Source organism: Achroia grisella, unplaced genomic scaffold (genome assembly GCF_030625045.1).
Source record: "Achroia grisella isolate CSIRO2021 unplaced genomic scaffold, CSIRO_AGI_Agris_v1 utg1086, whole genome shotgun sequence".
NCBI lineage: Eukaryota > Metazoa > Arthropoda > Insecta > Lepidoptera > Pyralidae > Achroia > Achroia grisella.
Window position 1 is genome coordinate 448,625 of NW_026712572.1, and position 18,475 is coordinate 467,099.

The following is an 18,475-nucleotide window of genomic DNA, read 5'->3' on the forward strand; positions in this document are numbered from 1 at the left end:
ATATAAAAAGATATTATGTAAATAAGGCTAAATATAATGATAAATATCAAGTGTGATGCAGAGGAAGTTACGCGAGTCAGCTCGCAAAAAAATATTTTAACGACTACATTATACATTTATAATTATAATAAGACTGACTTATTGCTGAAAGCAATATTTTCAAGGCAACCTTAGAGATATAGAAATACCATAATAGAGGCAAATGAGCCTACAATAAACAGTTACCATAGGAAAGAGCGGATTGTTAATAATGTTGATTAGTGACCACATTTCTAATAATATAACATCAGGCCGACGCAATAAGGCTATGTAAGTTATAATATGGCTAATTAATCTGACTTCATCCTTATAGGTGTACAAACACAGTGTAAACAGTTAGCGCAACCGGGTGAACCATACTGTAATCTATAAACAGTTACCATATCATATGGATGCCTGAAACACTTGTCACGTTTCTAAAATCGTCCCTTAAACTTCAATATGCCCTTTAAAGAAGCCCATAATGAAGTCTCTAAAGAAATCTGCGGCAGAAAGTTCATTTCATCTAAAAGCGCACTGTAAATTACCATATGAACATAATTATTTGTTAATTCAATACATCAAAAAATAATTTCACTTTCCTATTTAAAATGTTAGTTCATAAATGGAAAATGGTTGAAGACATAAATGAAAATTAAATTAAAAATCTTTTTGATCGACATTCTTTTATGAAATCGCCACTTAGAGGCACGGAGAATTGCTCCATTTTTTAGAAACATGTTAACTTTTGGAGGCATGTCGTAAATCTTGAAGTTTTCTTGAGGAGGTTCAAACAGGTTACAAAAAGGGACCTTTACTTTAGCTTCGGGTTGGCAGTTGTATTACTTGTAACTGGTACTCTCACCAGTTTGTGGAGAGAAAGATTTTATGTGTTATTTTTTAGAGACCCTTACCTTTTTAATTTGTTAAATGGAATAATAATATTATAACTCGTTATTGTGCAGAGAAAAATCTTTATAAATAAAGAACTTTACACTAATGTGCTAAACAAAAAGAGGCCTTATCGCTTCGAGCAATCTCTTAAAGACAACTTGGGAGATCGAAACTTTAAGTAAAGAAAAAAAGGTCGGTGGCACACTATAAAAATAGAAATGATAATATAACAGTGTAAAATGCATACAAATACTTGAGATATACATAAATGTGTTTTATATTGATATATTGATGTATCTATTATAAATTTGTATGTTTTGTATGCAATTATAAAAACATCAAATAAATTAGTGGAGTTCCCCTACAAATAACCAAAGAGGTTGTTCTTTATTACTAACAACAATTCTGTCAGCTAAATCTCTAGTATAACCCTTAACAAAACATATATAGCTTAATATACATAAAGCTTAATATACAACATTATCGTTCGCACTAAACAAGTATACAATTATATCAGATGTCTCTAGTCAACCAGTTACCTCCAAATTTTTACACTAATGTTCTCTACCAAAATTTTTGACATTAAACGACGTTAAATACTAACTAGGTATAAAAAATACAGCAGCCCCTAAAAACCTGGCTTTCTCTGCCACTCGCTTATCAACCTGTAATCGCGTCAGGCTTGCGTTTATCATTCGTCTTCAATAGTACCTCATCAATCCCGTAAGGTTATTTGAGGATTCGATTTTTGCTTTCGGGAGGAGGGAAAAAACGGGGCTGCTAGAATCTAGAGCAATTACTGTGTCATTTGTCACTGCTCTCCAACGAGTTTGATTTCTTTAGCAGGATTTACGATTGATTGATTAGCTGTTTGTAATGATTCGGGGCTACTAACTATCTTGAAAGATTTACGGTCACACCAGTGACTTCAGTTCTTATTTACTTTATTATTATTTATAATGTCTTGGTTATGTTCTTAGTTATTAATTAGGTTTTGTTTATATTCAACATATTTTATTTTATTTCTTACTAACTGATTATACTGAGATTTTGAGTATAGAGGTACATATACATACAATACGGTGCATAAGACGATACGGTACAGTTTAAATTTACTCTAGGAACACTCTCATGAAATAATGGAACAACATCGAGTTTAGATAGTCTAATCTTTATTATTGTTCTTACTTCTTATTTACTTGTAATTAAAAAAATCATACATAATATAGTAGTTTAGAATATGTTATGAAGTTATCGCATATTTTTCCACTTGGTATTGATTCTTATATTAAGTTGTACAATAGTTTTAAAATAAAGTAATGGAATAAATTTATGTTTCTAAGCTTTAAGAACTTAAATTGTAAGTATAAAGCTACAATATTTGATAATGTAATAAAGCCCTAGTAAAACGAGATATAACACACATAAATATACCAGAGTCATCATTTAAGTCACAACGCCAGCGCATCTTTCTGCAATGTTTTTACAGCGGCCATAAAACACAAGCGAAGTAAGTAAACATGTAGGTAATCCTACACTTCAACAGATAAACACACAATTAAAGAGCACATAAACCACACTAATAAACACGTGAGTTATACACCTTTTTCTCGCAAACTAAAGTCGAGAAATAACCTCAATAAATGCTCGTAAAATAATTCCTTTTCACTAGGTGCATTTATTTAGGTGCTGTTATATTACGTCCTATTCAGAATAACAATTAGATTAATCAATCACTAATTCCTTATTATTTTAACAACTTAATGTTATAAGCTTTATCTTATAAAAATTATAACAGTGGACAATTCAAAGTGTTATCTAATCCCAAACTAAGCAGAGCTTGTGTATTAAGGCCAGCCTTAAAATGAAAGTAAAAAAAGTGTCAACTAAAAAAATATAGAAGTATAAAGAGAGAACTATAGGAGAAAAAAGAAAAATGTAAAATAAGGAGAAGTAATGTAAAAGAAAAGTTATAAGTTTGAATAATCCTCCCGCAATTTACGTTTGAACAAATTTCTACTCCCTATTCAAGTTGAACACGAACTTCTGTATTATGAAAGCGATAAAGCGATAGGAAAAAAATATGTAAAAATAAAATCTCAACCACCAGTATCATAAGCTTGGAAGTGATGTAACTCCGCAAAATCCAATGATAGCTAAAAAGGGAAGAACAACGGAGGTTAATTTAAATCTTCTCGTTTCTAAGCCGAAGAATAATTGGATTTGGCCGTCCCCGTTGACAGTTCATTTCGTTGTTTCGCCCCCTGACGTGTACCGTTAAGATTATGAAAGTTATTATTTCCAAAGACCTTCCTTGGCTAATTTGGATAAGAGCCAATTACAGAAACGGCAACTTTTTCCTTCCTAACAAAGTTAGGTGCAACGCAATTTTAGAAGCGAAGATTTATTGCGTAATTTACTAGAGAAGGGACAAACGCTTTGAGGTAGTTTAAGTTGGGAATCTCGCTTTTAATCCGAATTAACGCGTCGAGTTTAAAATAGTCTTTTTGTAAGACAGTGATAATTACAAAAACGGAATTAACAACTCTCTGCTTATCTTATACAACATAGCAATGTCATGATTTATACAAGCAATTAGGTTAAAACAAAAATTACTGTCTGTTCAATGTAGTTTGCAGAAATATGTTTCTGTATTTAAATGAAGCAAAGTATTATAATGACTCATATATTTTACAAAACATGCAAAAAATCCAGACAAATAATTACCTAATTATTCACGACAAATTAAAGTTGGACCCCCGAGTAACTTGTCAGTCTGGCAAAAACTGTCGACAAGCGAACAAGAGATGCTGTTATTTAAACAACAACCGGGGAACACAAAAACGCTACCGTTAAAATGTATGACACTTCACGTCGTTCCTCTTGTCTCTTTTTCTCATAACAAAAACTTGGGAGGGATCGTAATGCTAAGACTTAAGGGTCTTAAGTGATTTTCGTCGTATTTAGTTCCAGAGTTCGCGAAAAGTTTTTCGCTGAGGGCTTAATTGTTTTGGTACATGTACTTTTTTCGATGAAAAGTTTTGTCTTGTGTCGCACGATTGTTTTGAGTTTCGTCATCTTCAAGTGTTTACTGACACTCAAAGTATTGTTAACGTAACTTCGTAACGTATTGTACAATACATTTGAAAGATTGCCTACTTAGTTGTTTCTATACGAAACAATGTAAGTGAATGAACGAGTATTAAATAAAATCCATTGAACACTATCAAATTCAATAAGGCGATACCTTAAAGTCATTGAATAGAATGCATAAGGGATTCTTCAATGGAGTGACAAATGATTTATTGAAGACAAATAGAGAACTGGCAAAACAAATTATTGTTGTCAATTCTATATCACGATTTATATATCAATTTATTGAACAATTGGTATCTAAATAAATAGTAACCATAATTTGCAGAAACATTATAATAATAGATACTAATATAATAGCAGCAATATATCAAATTATTGTAGACAGTAAACACAGTTAACTAGATTAAAATAAAAAGTTAAATATTATGTCTAGAGAAGGAAGGAGAGAAAAGTACGAGAATAATCCAATCACAGCCAATAAAATGGAGCAAAGGGAAATTAATACCAAAGCCAGCGACAAAGTTGAACTTGTTCCACTTGACAGATGTCGACCAGATGAAATACCACGTCGACACGATAGCAAAAGCCAGTCGGAAACTTACATGATACTTTATTCGAAGAAACCTGTACCTATATATGTTTTATAACAACTGTAGTTTATGCGACGGCAGCGAATGATACAATCTTGTCCTTGTTTTTGATGCAACATTAACGATCTATCCTCAATTAAATACTTATACACACATAAATAAATGTTATTATAAACGCAATAAATATTGATATACCTTTTAATATCGTATCATAGCTTTCTATAAGTAGCCATCCTAAACATTCATCAGTTTTTGAATCAAGTGTTTAACAAAGTTTTCCTATGAATGATTTGAAAATAAACATTAAAAAACCAAACCGGCTGGCGCAAAACACACATCAAGTGTTTATTAGACCAAGAAATCACGTCAAGCCTGTTAGTTGACCACCCAAGATGAACAATGTTTTTAGAGATTCCCGTATCATAAAATCTCACTTTTATCGCATTTCAGTTCGTTTAGGTGTAAGAGAATAAGAAAAGATTTAACACCCACTCAAACCATCGCCAAGTGTTTTATTGCCGTCATAATCAAACAATACTATTATTTCTAGTTTGATCTTTTCAAAGGGAATTGGTTTTAATAAACAATCACTGAAATTAGTAACTAAGTGATAGTCACTAGTTTTAGTGCTGTTTCGTTCTTATATAATTAGCTTTTCCTAGCTCCAATTAACTGCGCTTTTTAGATGTAATAAGTTTGTAACAATTTCTATAAATAATTTTGCAGTGACTCGGACATTCGTTGTAAATGTCTCACTTGAGATGTTTATTTAATTTATACCAATAATTCTCTCTGAATTATGGGCGTGGGCAGGAAGACGGTGTTAGATCAGATATTTATTGTGAAACTACGCGTCCATTTAGAGACGATTTATCGTTAGTTCAGTGTTGAACCTCGAGCGTTTTTGGAAACTTTAAAACCGTTTTTAACATCAAACTCAATAAAAGTTTATCAAAGACTTAATATCTAGAGTAAGTTTTAAAAATATTTTGAAATATGGATCTAAAGTACTTGCTTTGATGGCTGTTACTGCAAAGCTTGAATAAAGAAGAATAAATAGTATAAAAGACAGTTATAGTCGCGTAAGGCTACTTAAAATTATGTGTACAATAAACTATGGGAAGTGGACAAGTAATACCAATTATATGACTGTATAAGATCTGTGGTCAATGGTCAAAAGACGTCGACCACATAAAACTGATTGTAAACTCTGCAGGGCAACATGTCACACATAAAACTGAACGATAAATTTTTAATAACTAGTGAAACATCGAAAACTATTATATTGCTTTGGCGAAAGACATTCCGTATTCTTTACTATAGAAATTATTATCTGTATTATATACAGATATTTTGTTTATATTCACTACACTAAATAAAATATAGTCTGTGCTGAAAGATTGTAATCAATATTCATAACATTGCAATTGTATCTATAACATTTATTAGATAGAAAATTATATAATTACTAACTATAAATCTTTCACCGTTGGAACCAGACATTCAATTGTTGCAAAACATATATAAAGATGTAGTTATTGTGGCTAAATTAGATTGCGAGACGATGAAAATAATAAATATTATAGGCCTAGTGTAATTGATTACAACCTGTCGATAGTGCAGTTGAAGTCCATGTTATTTTACTCGAATACAATTCTAAATCCTAAATCAATGACGCAAGCATTAAAATAGAATGAAACAGAGCAATAAATTATAGCGTCATGTTGTATTTTATTTGTGGACATATTGACAGAACGAACGAAACTAACGGCGTTGACAGAATCGGAGCAAATATTTGGCTGCTCAATTAAACAAATGAAATTCCATGTCGAACAACACTTGCAAACGAATTTAGGGGAAATCAACATTCGAAATTTGAAAAATTGAAATGAACAACATGACACTTTATATATTTGGATATTTTTATTGATTGCCATAAAATGTATAAACGTTATAAACGTATTTGTTAAGTCATAGTAATATAATTATTATACAAATCAACCAGATTCATAAGATTAATAAAAGATTTAACAACAAATTTCGATTAGAAAAAAATCAATACGTCTTTTATAGCAATGAGTGTTTTATATTAAGGTACAAATGCAAATTTTATAGTAAGGTACCAAAAGTACTTTTGGTATTAATTGGCATAAACTGGCTTTAAAATAAAAAGACATTTACTTTTTAGTTTCACCCAGTTCTTCTTAATTGAGTGTACGGTCTGAACTGGACTGAAAAAATATTAATATAGAAATCTTGACGTTCATAAACGGCTAAAATTTTTTACATCAGTAAATTATTTTTAATTTGATTTGAATTTTTAATTCAGTACAATATATGTATACTGTCTTTAAACAGAAAACAACGCGGAATATTTAATTGATATATTTTTGTAGGCATTATAAAAAAATGTTCGCGAGCAGACTAGCAATTTACCGCAATGTATCTATTATCTAATAGACCATGCAGGATATAAGTCATAATTCAAGATTATAGTATCAAAATTGTATCATACTTTATATAGTTATTACCAATTTCGGAGCTCATTACCTGTACACTTTTATGGGACCGCATCAATCTATAACCAACGGTCACTGCCCACTTGGCCACAAAAAATACAACAAAACACGACAGCTGTAGGGCCCAAGCTAATAATAAAGTATAAATTTGAACGGACAATGTACATTATCTTAATTTTGATACGGTTTACAAAAGAGCGTTAACTTGTGCGACATATGTGCTGGGGTAGCTAAACAACGGACACGCGGGATTATAAAGATAGCGTTTATCATATTTTTTGTAGACCCTTTTGTAATACTGGAAGATAAAGAGGTAACTGTAAGACTACAAGTAGTAAGCATATCCAATACTCTCATCTTATTAGTAACAGTACCTACATGTTATTAGAGTACAATTATTGTAATTGGATCTTCGGGACGAACACATTTCTCCCTCGCCCCGTAGTTTCGTCTCAGGCTTCATTATAAACGTTTTCTATCCCTACAAACTGTTTACTGTAATATCACTTGCTTCAAGCTATTACGCAGAAATTTTAGACAATACTTTCACAGTCAAACATTACGTATAAATCTAATAGGTCTCTTAAATGTTGTTGTTTGTAAATCTGAGTATATTGTCCAAAACCGTTAAGGAAGATTATAACTGTAAACGATTTAAGAATAAATAAAATTGTATAGTGTAGTAATAACAATATAAGGCCATTCTTATGACCAGAGATCAGTGCCCTACAGTGGGATGTTAATGGGTTGTTATGGTATAGTAACCACTTAATTTGAATATGATTCATGTCTATAGAACCTATTACTATTTGGTTGTGAACAGCCAATCTTCGTGGAGGAAGTCAAAACTATATTTGACATAAACTTCGATGACAATAATGTCTTGGTCATCGATTATTATGTTATCTTCTTTTAACATCATGAGACGTGGGTGCTTCGCTGACAATTCAGAGGATGCGAATGAAAAAACAAACAGGTATCCAAACCGACCTTCGTTAGCGGTGCCGAAACTCAAACTTGATAACCATCTATATTTCTTAGAAGTCACAATTCTCAAAGGATATGAACCGTTGAAAATGTTTGTCTTCACTGCGTATAATTTATACTTAACTGTTCACACTTTATGAACTTGAAAATTTAGTGCAGAGTGACTTGTCAAGTCTGATACCTTCAATGGCTGTCCAGATAGGTATCACATGCCGTCACCAGTTGAATTATAACCTTATACCGAATGCAGGAATGTTGACTGGGAACGCGGAGGATCGGTCGCCAATGAAGCGTCTCTGATAGAATCAAACTTAAATATTCTACTTTTATTTTAACTTTGTTACAGTTCGTGTTTCTAAAACCTCATTTAATGCTCAAGCCGAGACGGTAGCATCAAAAGCTTTTGATAAAGTCATAAATAGGCGGTGTTGAAGATAATTGAGTTCAAAACTTTTGTCACCAAATCGCTTGAGGATACTTCCAAGAACAAATTGATTCCTTTAGATCCTGTGGACGATTGTGAAGTAGACTCAATAAATTGAGATGTCTTAGTAGTTTACTGGCATGTTGTAGTTATTGTCACCTTTTTTTCTACTGATTTTTTCATCGCTCTCAGGTAAAGATTCTTAGCCCTGGGCGGCAATTGCGTATCTTTGAGAAATGATTGATGAATTTTTAAATTAGTATAGGCTGTATCGTCGAGATTTTAATAATAAACAACTGTTGCCTTTGATATGAATAAACTTTGTATATTTATAAGATATCCTAATCAAGTTAATAAAAAAGTATTTACATTATATTTAAACAGAAAATTTAAATAATTACGAAAATATTTCTATTAATTGAAGCATTTATTTTAATCCTTATGAATTTATATTTATGAAGTCAAAAAACTTATTGAAATATAATACGAAATTAAGATAATTATAAATGTCTATGATATTCAACAATCAAGTGTCTAGTAGTTTCATGTTTATTCACTTATTAAAATAACAAATGTTTAGTAGTTGTTCAAAAGAGTGGAACGGTAGTAAAAGTATTATAAAGATAAATTAAGCGTTTTTATTCTCATTGTTGGATTTTATGTTACTTGTGACTCGCAGGCATACTTTGAAGTGGCAATTGAAGAGTTCATTGTTTGAGATCCTTTATTTTGGTTTTACTTTCTAAAATTATTATAACCAAGAAACGTTAACTGTTAGGCATTTATTGCGTCTGCACAATAGCTGGAATGTTGTGATGGTTCTTGTTTTATTGTTTTGCGTGTGTTTGACTATTTTATGCACAATGTTTAGCAATGTAAAGGAAGTACTTCTTTTACATTATGTTACATATTATTTAAATGACATTTCTAATCGCAGATTTGTAAAAAATCAAAAGAAAATAGCAATAATGTCAACAGTTTACTTAAACTTACAGTGACTCTCGAGTTTACGATCCAATTGAAGGAAAAAATCTTTTACTGCTCACTTTTTTTCGTTTGTAGCAATCGTAAACATTTTATTGAAATATCCCTAAGACGTTAAGCACCATATGTTTGGCGCCATGAGACCTAAAACAATAATGGTTAGCGCCACATGATCTACACAATCTCTATGGTTACAGTGACTTAGCAGTTTTTATTGTATCCCTTAAAATATTTCGCTGTTCGTCCGCCGATTTTCAACTTGTTGGTAGTGTCAATCAAAAAGCAATTTATTGTGTGCTATACATTGAATGATACCTTAATTACTTTAGATTTTTTAACACACGAATTCGACTTATTTTTCAAGTTAATTAAAGTAAGGAATTTATACAAATAAATACATATTAAGATATTTTTAATTAGTATAATTTCCAAATGTTCGTTGTCTAATTTCTTATATTCGTATATTGACAAAACAATTCCATTAATAAATGAACTATTAATATAATTGTTTTGTGATTATTTGCTATTGGAAAATTAATTGGAATCAATCATATTTATGGATGATCAGATTCCGTTAGTAGAGGCAATATGAGTTTCATTTGGAACTCCTAACAAATAATGATTATTTATACATAACATATTTATTTTTAAATTTGTATTGTAGAAGATTATCCATACTAAATATTATAAAGAGGTAAAGTTTCTGCGTTTGGATATTCCGGATAAACTCTGGTAGCTACTCCTAATCCGATTTTAAAAATTCTTTATTCTTAGATAGTTCATTTATCGAGGCAGTCTAGAGGCAATATAGTATATCACGGTATGATTAATCGGAGCGGAATTGTCAGCAAAATATGACGGCAGTCGAAGTTGCGCGGGTCATCTAGTATTAGATACAAGTTGAAATAAAACTACTATCAGAAGTGACTAAATCTTACTAATAATAAAAATACGAAAGTTAGTGAGTATGGATAGATGTATGGATGGATGTTTGTTACTCTTTCACGCAAAAACTACAGAACGGATTTTAATGAAATTGTACAGTAATATAGCTTATCCATCAGAATAACATATAAGCTATAAATTTCATGTGAAACCGCGGGCGTAGCTAGATTAAACATATTGTATGTTTTATTCAAAATAAATTCTCACACTAATTTATTCCAATGAAATTTTACACAATACCGGTACAAATCGTCATTTCGCGACCGAACATTCGGCAAATCTATTGTGAAGCTCTATTTGTTGACCTATTTCAATGGTCGTGTCAAAAAACTCCCCAATATAATGGAATTATTATGTATGTGGGCTTTTGACCATCTGTCACATTGAATTTTTATATTTCGCGAAGGTTAATGGTATTTTTATTTGTCGAATAATAGCTTTGTGTTGGTTCGCTTTTGTAATTGAGTTGTAGGTATATTGAATTATTTATTTTTAATTCACTTAAAGCGCTGGATTTCAATTATTGTGTAACATACATAGTTTTGTGGCACTTAGTGGCGTTTATAAGATTGTACTATTTGAAACACCATGTATAAAATATAATATACCTACATTTTATATCAATATTATATCTACCTATTTTTTACGTGATGGCGACATTATATGCCTATAATATCACGTACGTAAATGCCTAACAAATTAACAAAATATTTATCATTTTCATGAATAATATTAATAATATTTCATTATTATTATTATTTCATTAACGGTAAATAAATATGTTAAAATTATTTATTTAGTATTCATGAAAAAAAATATTATCCTAGATGGTATAGTCAGAGGCATTTACCGTCGCGACGTGACTGGCTTATGAATTATTTTAATGCCGTTTTTATTATGTTTGTTCTCATGTCACATTGTTAATAACGAAAATTTAAATTAGCTATATAACATCTTTAGATTATATTTATCTAAAGATTTAATTTGGGTATAAAAAAATCAATTTAAATAACAGTTTATATGTATAACATCTAAATAATAATTATACTACAGATAATCTCTAGTCTAAATATAATTTAACGAGTAGGTGTGTTATAAAGAAACAATTCTCAAAAAATCTCTTTATGAGATTAAAATGAGAAACAAGCAATTGGCCTACCAAATGGAAAGTAACGCTAGCTTATAGACATCAACGGCACCGCAAAAATAATAAAATAAGTAGTCAGAATGTCCTAAATAGGAGTTAATTTTTGACTTAAACACGATTATATACAAAATCTTATCTATACTAACATTATAAAAAGCAATATAAGCTACGGTCACCGTTTACCATCAGATACCATACCCATTTACGGACAGTACACCTATTTGCCACCAAAAAATTATTTTATGTATGTTTGTACTTAATAAACTAATAAAATACTTAACAGTACAAAAAATCATATAGAAAATTATCAGTGAATAACATAGAATATAGCTTACAGACGATTCTTAATGCCACAGAAAAATATTTTATAAACACAGATTCGTTATAAAATTTAAATAAAATTCTAAAAGTATATTTATTCAGTCAAGTCTATGTAGGACATTGATGTTATACCTATTTTCATTATACTTTATATTTGTTATAACCTACAAGAATTATATTATTTATATATAAAATATTTATATTATTCATATTTCATAATATAAAAAATATATAATACATAAATAAACTTACTTATTTCCTTATTCCAAACAAACAATTAAAAATACATACTACACTCACAACCACTAACATTTTAAATAAACTAATTTTACTATATCAAATTGCACTATTAAAAAACACTTTAAATTCACTTGCGATTTAGTATATAAACTGCATTAAATACTAAATGTTAATTTCGAGATCACTAACAAACACTTCCAACAAAACAATCAACCGAATAGACAGTAGATACGTTTAATATTTCACCGCAAAGCGAAGCGAGGAGCAACTACAAAAACCACTGGTCATCCACAGCAACAAGGCGAGACTGAATAAAACATCACACCGGCATATGGCGAATGGGTCCCACCCTTTATAAAAACCATTCACACAAAAATTTATAACGCGTCAAATCTTCGAAGAAATGGTTTCCTCTGGATAGAGACGTTTCATAAATGTATAAAATTAATTGTGCAGGTCTGGACGCATCTGCCGCTCTTTTGTCCTTTTTTTTTTGCTGTGAGACGCTTTGGTCTGTTCGAAATGTTTTCTTATAAGGTGACTTTCACCTTATTAAAATTATGTAATCGATACCATGTTTATTATAATTATTCTTGAATACTTGTATCTGAGATACGATGTTAGCGCACAACTCACGCCTGCCAGTACTCATGTTACTGATACCGATCGCAATAAACCACTAATAATGAAGCCTCGAAAGCGAATGCTTATATTACAATTCAATTACCATATAAAATGTTCGTACAACAGCCAAGATCCAATGCAACCCTGCTTTGATAATCATCTAATCAGAGATCATTCAATAAGTTTTATTTTGTGAAACCGATCGGAGAAATGGACTTCCCGAGATATAAAACTCTAACTGATTAAGGTTAAAGTCTATAGTGGCTTGTGCGAATTTAGAGAACCTTCTATCGAAATCTCATGTATTATCTTATAGCAGTCCAAGTCTTTTATTTCTAACTTGTCGGTGCTGAAATGGGAGTGACAATATAATTTGATTTTTAACACGTTTGTATTACGACTTATTTTTACACTCAGTTACATAACTGTACTAATGACATTTCTTTTTCAGAGTAGAACTCAATGAGTGTAAGAAATTTAAAAAGCAAAATAATATTATTCCAAGTTAGAAACTCGGTCAAAAATATAAACACAATTACATCTGTTTATGCTGTTGACTATTTTTTTTAATAAATGTGATAAAATATAAAAATAGAATTTAATTATGTAATTTTATTTCTCTTTTGTTTAGAGAAATATAATATCATTTTGACTTAACCTCAATCGAATTTCCTTTCATACTAACAAAAACAATACAAACTTTACAACTTAATTACATACATCTGTTAACAGACTGATACAATTTATTATGCACCTTTGTACCGCAATAAATTGTAACAGGGACAATAAAGTTATTTGCGGGACGCACAAAAAACTATAGAAGAAAACAAAGCGCACCATGATTGAAATAACATAATAGAGGTTGATTCGGATCAGAAGTCACGAACACCTGCGAAGGAACTAAATGTCTTCATTAAAAACGAGAAGAGCCGAGCGGCAACAGGTGCATATCGAAATGATTGGAAGCTGTCTCGGTTTTGACCTGACATAATTATTACGTGTAGCCTAATGAGATGTTTGCCGATATATCGTTTTAATAACTTAATGTTACCTCAACCGTTTTGAGGCCGTAAAAGTTTGATAATTATTTTAAAATCTCCATTTTTAGTTCCCATTCTTTATTGCGAAGCCGCGATTACTTCTTTATTTGTTTTATTATATCTTAAAAAAGCCTTATTGCTACAGTTTTTAGGAGTTCCTCCTACCTAATTTGATTTCCACCGTAATCTCTAGAGCAGGAATTAAGTTGACTTTTAAACGCCAAAAACAGACGGCAGGCACTCGGATGATTTCCGTAATAATATCTCTGTTATTTGAAAGCCTAAGCTTATTTAAACAGAATCTTTCTTTAATTACACCGTCTTGAATGCTTTAACCTGCTTTGTTTACAAAGTCACGATCCCGGTAATTGTTTCGCTGTTCCGTTGACAGGCACCCTGGGGACGCAGCGATTGGCGGGAATCTTGCAAGATGGCGGCCGACCTCGCCTGACCCATCCGTCAAGCGCCAAGGCGGAACATCTGTTTTAACATATCGGACTGGCAGTTAATAAACGCGTTCTGTTTTCGAAATTCGAATTTTAAAATCTATGGTTTTTGTAAAGTTCGAAGAAAACAAATTTGCCGTCTTGACATAGTCACTCCATTGAGCCTCAGTATTCTAAATGGATTTGTTTCCACGAACGTTAATCTATGGGATGCAAACGCGACACTGTGTGACGTTGATTTAAATGTTTCTGTCTACACTTTTTCTGATTAATTAGAGACAAAATTATGTGTTTCAAAGAATACGTGCCGGCAACAAATTTTATAAGAAACCAAGATTTTAACTTAATCTCCATTGAATTAAACATGAACGTTAAGGTATTTGTTTATTTATTAGTGTAGCATTAGATACAAGTTAATTGTATATTTTAGCTCAATCGAATATACTATCATTACTGCCTGGGTTGATTGCAGGGATCCTTTTATTTTTAAAATCAAAATATGGCCCACGTTACTGAGGCATTGTCAGTTCTCAACGTAGTACTGTACCACTTGACAAGTCCATATTTCACTAGGTATATTTGAAGGCAAAGCGACTAAAATAAATCGTCTATAATAATAGTAATAATAATCATCCCAGGCGTCATCTAGTCTCAAGTTAAGCTAGCTAAAGTTTGTGTTATGGGTACTAAACAACTGATACAAATATATAAATATATTTTGTATTTATGTAAATTATTTATGTGTTTATGTAAATACATACATATTATACGTAGAAAACACCCAGACCGATACAAACCGTGCGAGGAATCGAACCCTCGACAATTGGAAGTAAAGCGGTGTGCTAAACCAATAGACCACCGAGGTCGTCTATATAAATGTATTTTTAAAATAAGTTATGTATTTTTTTACTATCTAAATAACCAAATATTTTTTTCTTATATTTAATGTTATCATTCATAATTTAAGAGCCGCTCACTTCTCGGATGAGCTCTTGTACGCTCAATTTAGTAGTAGTAATATTAGTTGAGAACAAATACTCTAAATGAGCCCTATCTGCTTTTAAGCTCTTAATATCGTAATATTTATAATAGCACTGGTTGTTATTCGCGACTTTGTTTGATTTTCAGATAAAAATATAATAATAAAGATTATGCGCATAAAAAATGTTACAATTATCGACTTAACTATGTTTTCTGATCGTTGCAAGTTCGATTCCTTGTATGATGATGATATGTTAAATTTACCATCAGGTCGGAGTGTTTTCGAGTTGAGAAGGATTGCTAAGAAACTCAGCCCGTTATTTTTCTTCTTCTTATTCTTTTCAAACAAGATTGTGTACATACTTACAATAATACAGATTTATTTTTAAATTCAAATTTGGGACAATATAGTGACCAGCATATGCTATTGCAATTTTGTCAAAAGCAAATAGTCTAATCAGTGTTTGTACCCCGAACAGACCAATCCCCACAAGTGTTTAAATTACAATATACAATACCCAATATCCTCAAAAAATATTACACAATCTTTAATGGTAAATTGAACATAAAAACATCGCAAAAAGTAATCTTAAGGATAAAAGCTTTTGGTAAACGTACTTTGTATAAAGCAGGTTAAACATCAAACGCCTCCCGATAAAGACCACGATCAATAAGCGCTAAATATAATGGTGTCATCGTTTATAAAAAAAGAATCAACAAAATAAGCCATTAAGTTAATACAGAATATAATGGCCGATGCCTGAGGCACTCAATTTCCGTTGCTTGATGTTTGCAGCTGAAATTTTGCAAGAATATTTCAAGTTTGACTGTGAAGGAATTTAAGTCGGTTCACAACAATCGTTAGCCAACCATAATAATGATTTCATGTAGAACTCGACGATTTGACGCTGTTTTATACAAGTACAAGTATTGTAGAACCTTTATTATTCTATTAAATATAGCCTATGTTAGTTGGTGATGATTTGAATTTCTTTAAGCGAATATTTATTTAGCTTACTAAGCAAGCAGCTTAGTTTAAATCATCTGCCTCACCAATTTTTCACTACACTTTTTACAAAAATCTACATATATTTAGTACAACTAGTTTAGTATACAATTTTCGTGTCAAAACTCCACCGAAACGGCTTGACCGATTCTTCTAAAATTTTGTGTATATTCAGTAGATCTGAAAATAGGACGTAAACTACTTTTCATAGTCCTAAATGAGTGATTGACCACAATTTTTTGGACTATACAATTTTTTTTCTTTCTGCCATCAACTCCTATTAGGTTGTAAGTAGGGGTACTTACAACCTATTTTTTAATTAATTTGGTTTTTAATAGTGATATTAATATTTTATTTTCAAAGCGGTCGACAAATAATTGATTAATTTATATATCAAAACAACGTTTGTCGGGTCGGCTAGTACCTATAATTATAAAGTCGTAACATAGTATATAACACTAAATCATTTTAGTCAATAATACCACCATACTTCGGACACTAGGAATCTTAATTAATCCGTAATTTCATCAGATCTATATTTAAACTCACATATCCAGTTTATTACCTCGAAAGCATAGAAGCTAAACTAAACAATATAAAATTAGATACTCTTGTACTCAAACACATTTTGATGATTATATTCTTGTTTTATTTTTAAGTTGGATCCTCGTGACTACCGACTGTTGAGGGTATTATAACTTTGGTAACATTAAAAAACATTCAACGTACCCTTTAAGATGTCTCCAAATCACGACGGCATCTGAAAAGAACAAAACAGATTAGATGCTAATTCTTAAACAATAGTAGTTGGTACAAGGGCGGCAGTACCGCAATATATAAAATCAAATCAAATCAACTATATGTAGAATACAGTGCTTATAGATTTTAACAATATTAAATATATTTATGTCCAGTATATTCAGATACAGCCTGCATACAGACATTTTTAAACATATATACTGCAAGAATTACATAAATAGTGAATACAAATTTTGGAATTGTACGAGGAATTGAACCTGCGACCATCGGAAATAAAACCGCTAGATCACCGCTAGACCGTCAGCTATGCCATACTAACAACTTAGAACAACCGTTAGGTTACACCGTGAATGGAATCTGAGATCATTTAATCCAAGTAAACTCCTGAACTTAGCAAGATCGTCTTTGTCATTATATAAAGTTTAATATACTAAAGAGACTGTTGTTGTCTGTCACAATCTTTATTAGACACTAAGGTTCTATATACAAATATATATAATACAATTCTTAATAATAAAAAATACACAGTAGTAAATACAATTTAAATATGAGATATAAAACTATATGGCCAGTACGTAAGCAACAGAAACAAATAAAACACATTTTTAATAGAAACACATAAAATATGCCTTAGGCATACTTTAGAAATATTCTGCAATAACATTATTATAGAACCTTGGACCCGTGGATTCACCCGCAGTCTAAAAGAAATGGCTACTGACTCCGGATTCCGACCCACGGATTGTTTTAAACCCTCGTTCGCGTTATTACTTTATTTTCGTTTCGTATTTTTTCTAAATTTTTGTTTATTCTTGACTACAGGTTCTAGCGTGATGTTTAATAGCCCATAATCTTGCTCAAGTGTGTTCTAAAATGTAAAAAGAATTTTTCAAAGTCGACAGATAATTTCAAAGATTGGCGCGTTTAAACAAACAAATAAATTCTTAATTTTCATATATTAGTGTGGATCAAGATCAATGAACTCGCACAATGAACACGCGTGGGAGGTAAATATTAACAAATATTATCTGCATTGCATTCCGTTGCATATTTCACATAACTTTATATTAATATCGTTGGATTTCGAAGCGTGTTTGATAATAATATTGATAAAATCAATAGCGCAATGGTAGCAACATTAGTTTGGCTAAATAAAAGCCGAGTACCTACCGCGAGTTTTACCTAAAGTTGAAGTTCCACAGTTTAAAAAAATCTTATGTTAGTTATTATGCTACTGGACTTTATACTACTACTATATACAATACTTCATCCGACTGGATTGATAATTAAAACATAATTATGACAATGTTCGAAATTCAAAAATATGTTTAAATTTAGAACATTATAATACTACATTCTTTTTATTTTAATGCACTAAGCATTAAAATAAAAAAATCTCTTGTATTGACATTACAAAATACTATCTTTTACATTAACTTTACATATATTATATA

General features: G+C 30.9%; 1 protein-coding gene across 2 annotated transcripts in view; it reads right to left on the reverse strand.

Annotated features, from left to right (window-relative positions):
- LOC131842784 (uncharacterized) overlaps positions 1-17,020 on the reverse strand; it is an 83,184-nt gene extending 66,164 nt beyond the window's left edge. The window contains exon 1 of one of the 2 annotated variants that reach the window (XM_059191355.1): positions 16,992-17,020. The gene's annotated coding sequence lies outside the window, so the exon portion shown is untranslated. Of the gene's footprint in view, positions 1-12,177; positions 12,454-16,991 lie in introns of those variants that run through there. The other variant, XM_059191363.1, reaches the window with a different exon arrangement.
- Between the last annotated feature and the right edge of the window lie 1,455 nt (positions 17,021-18,475).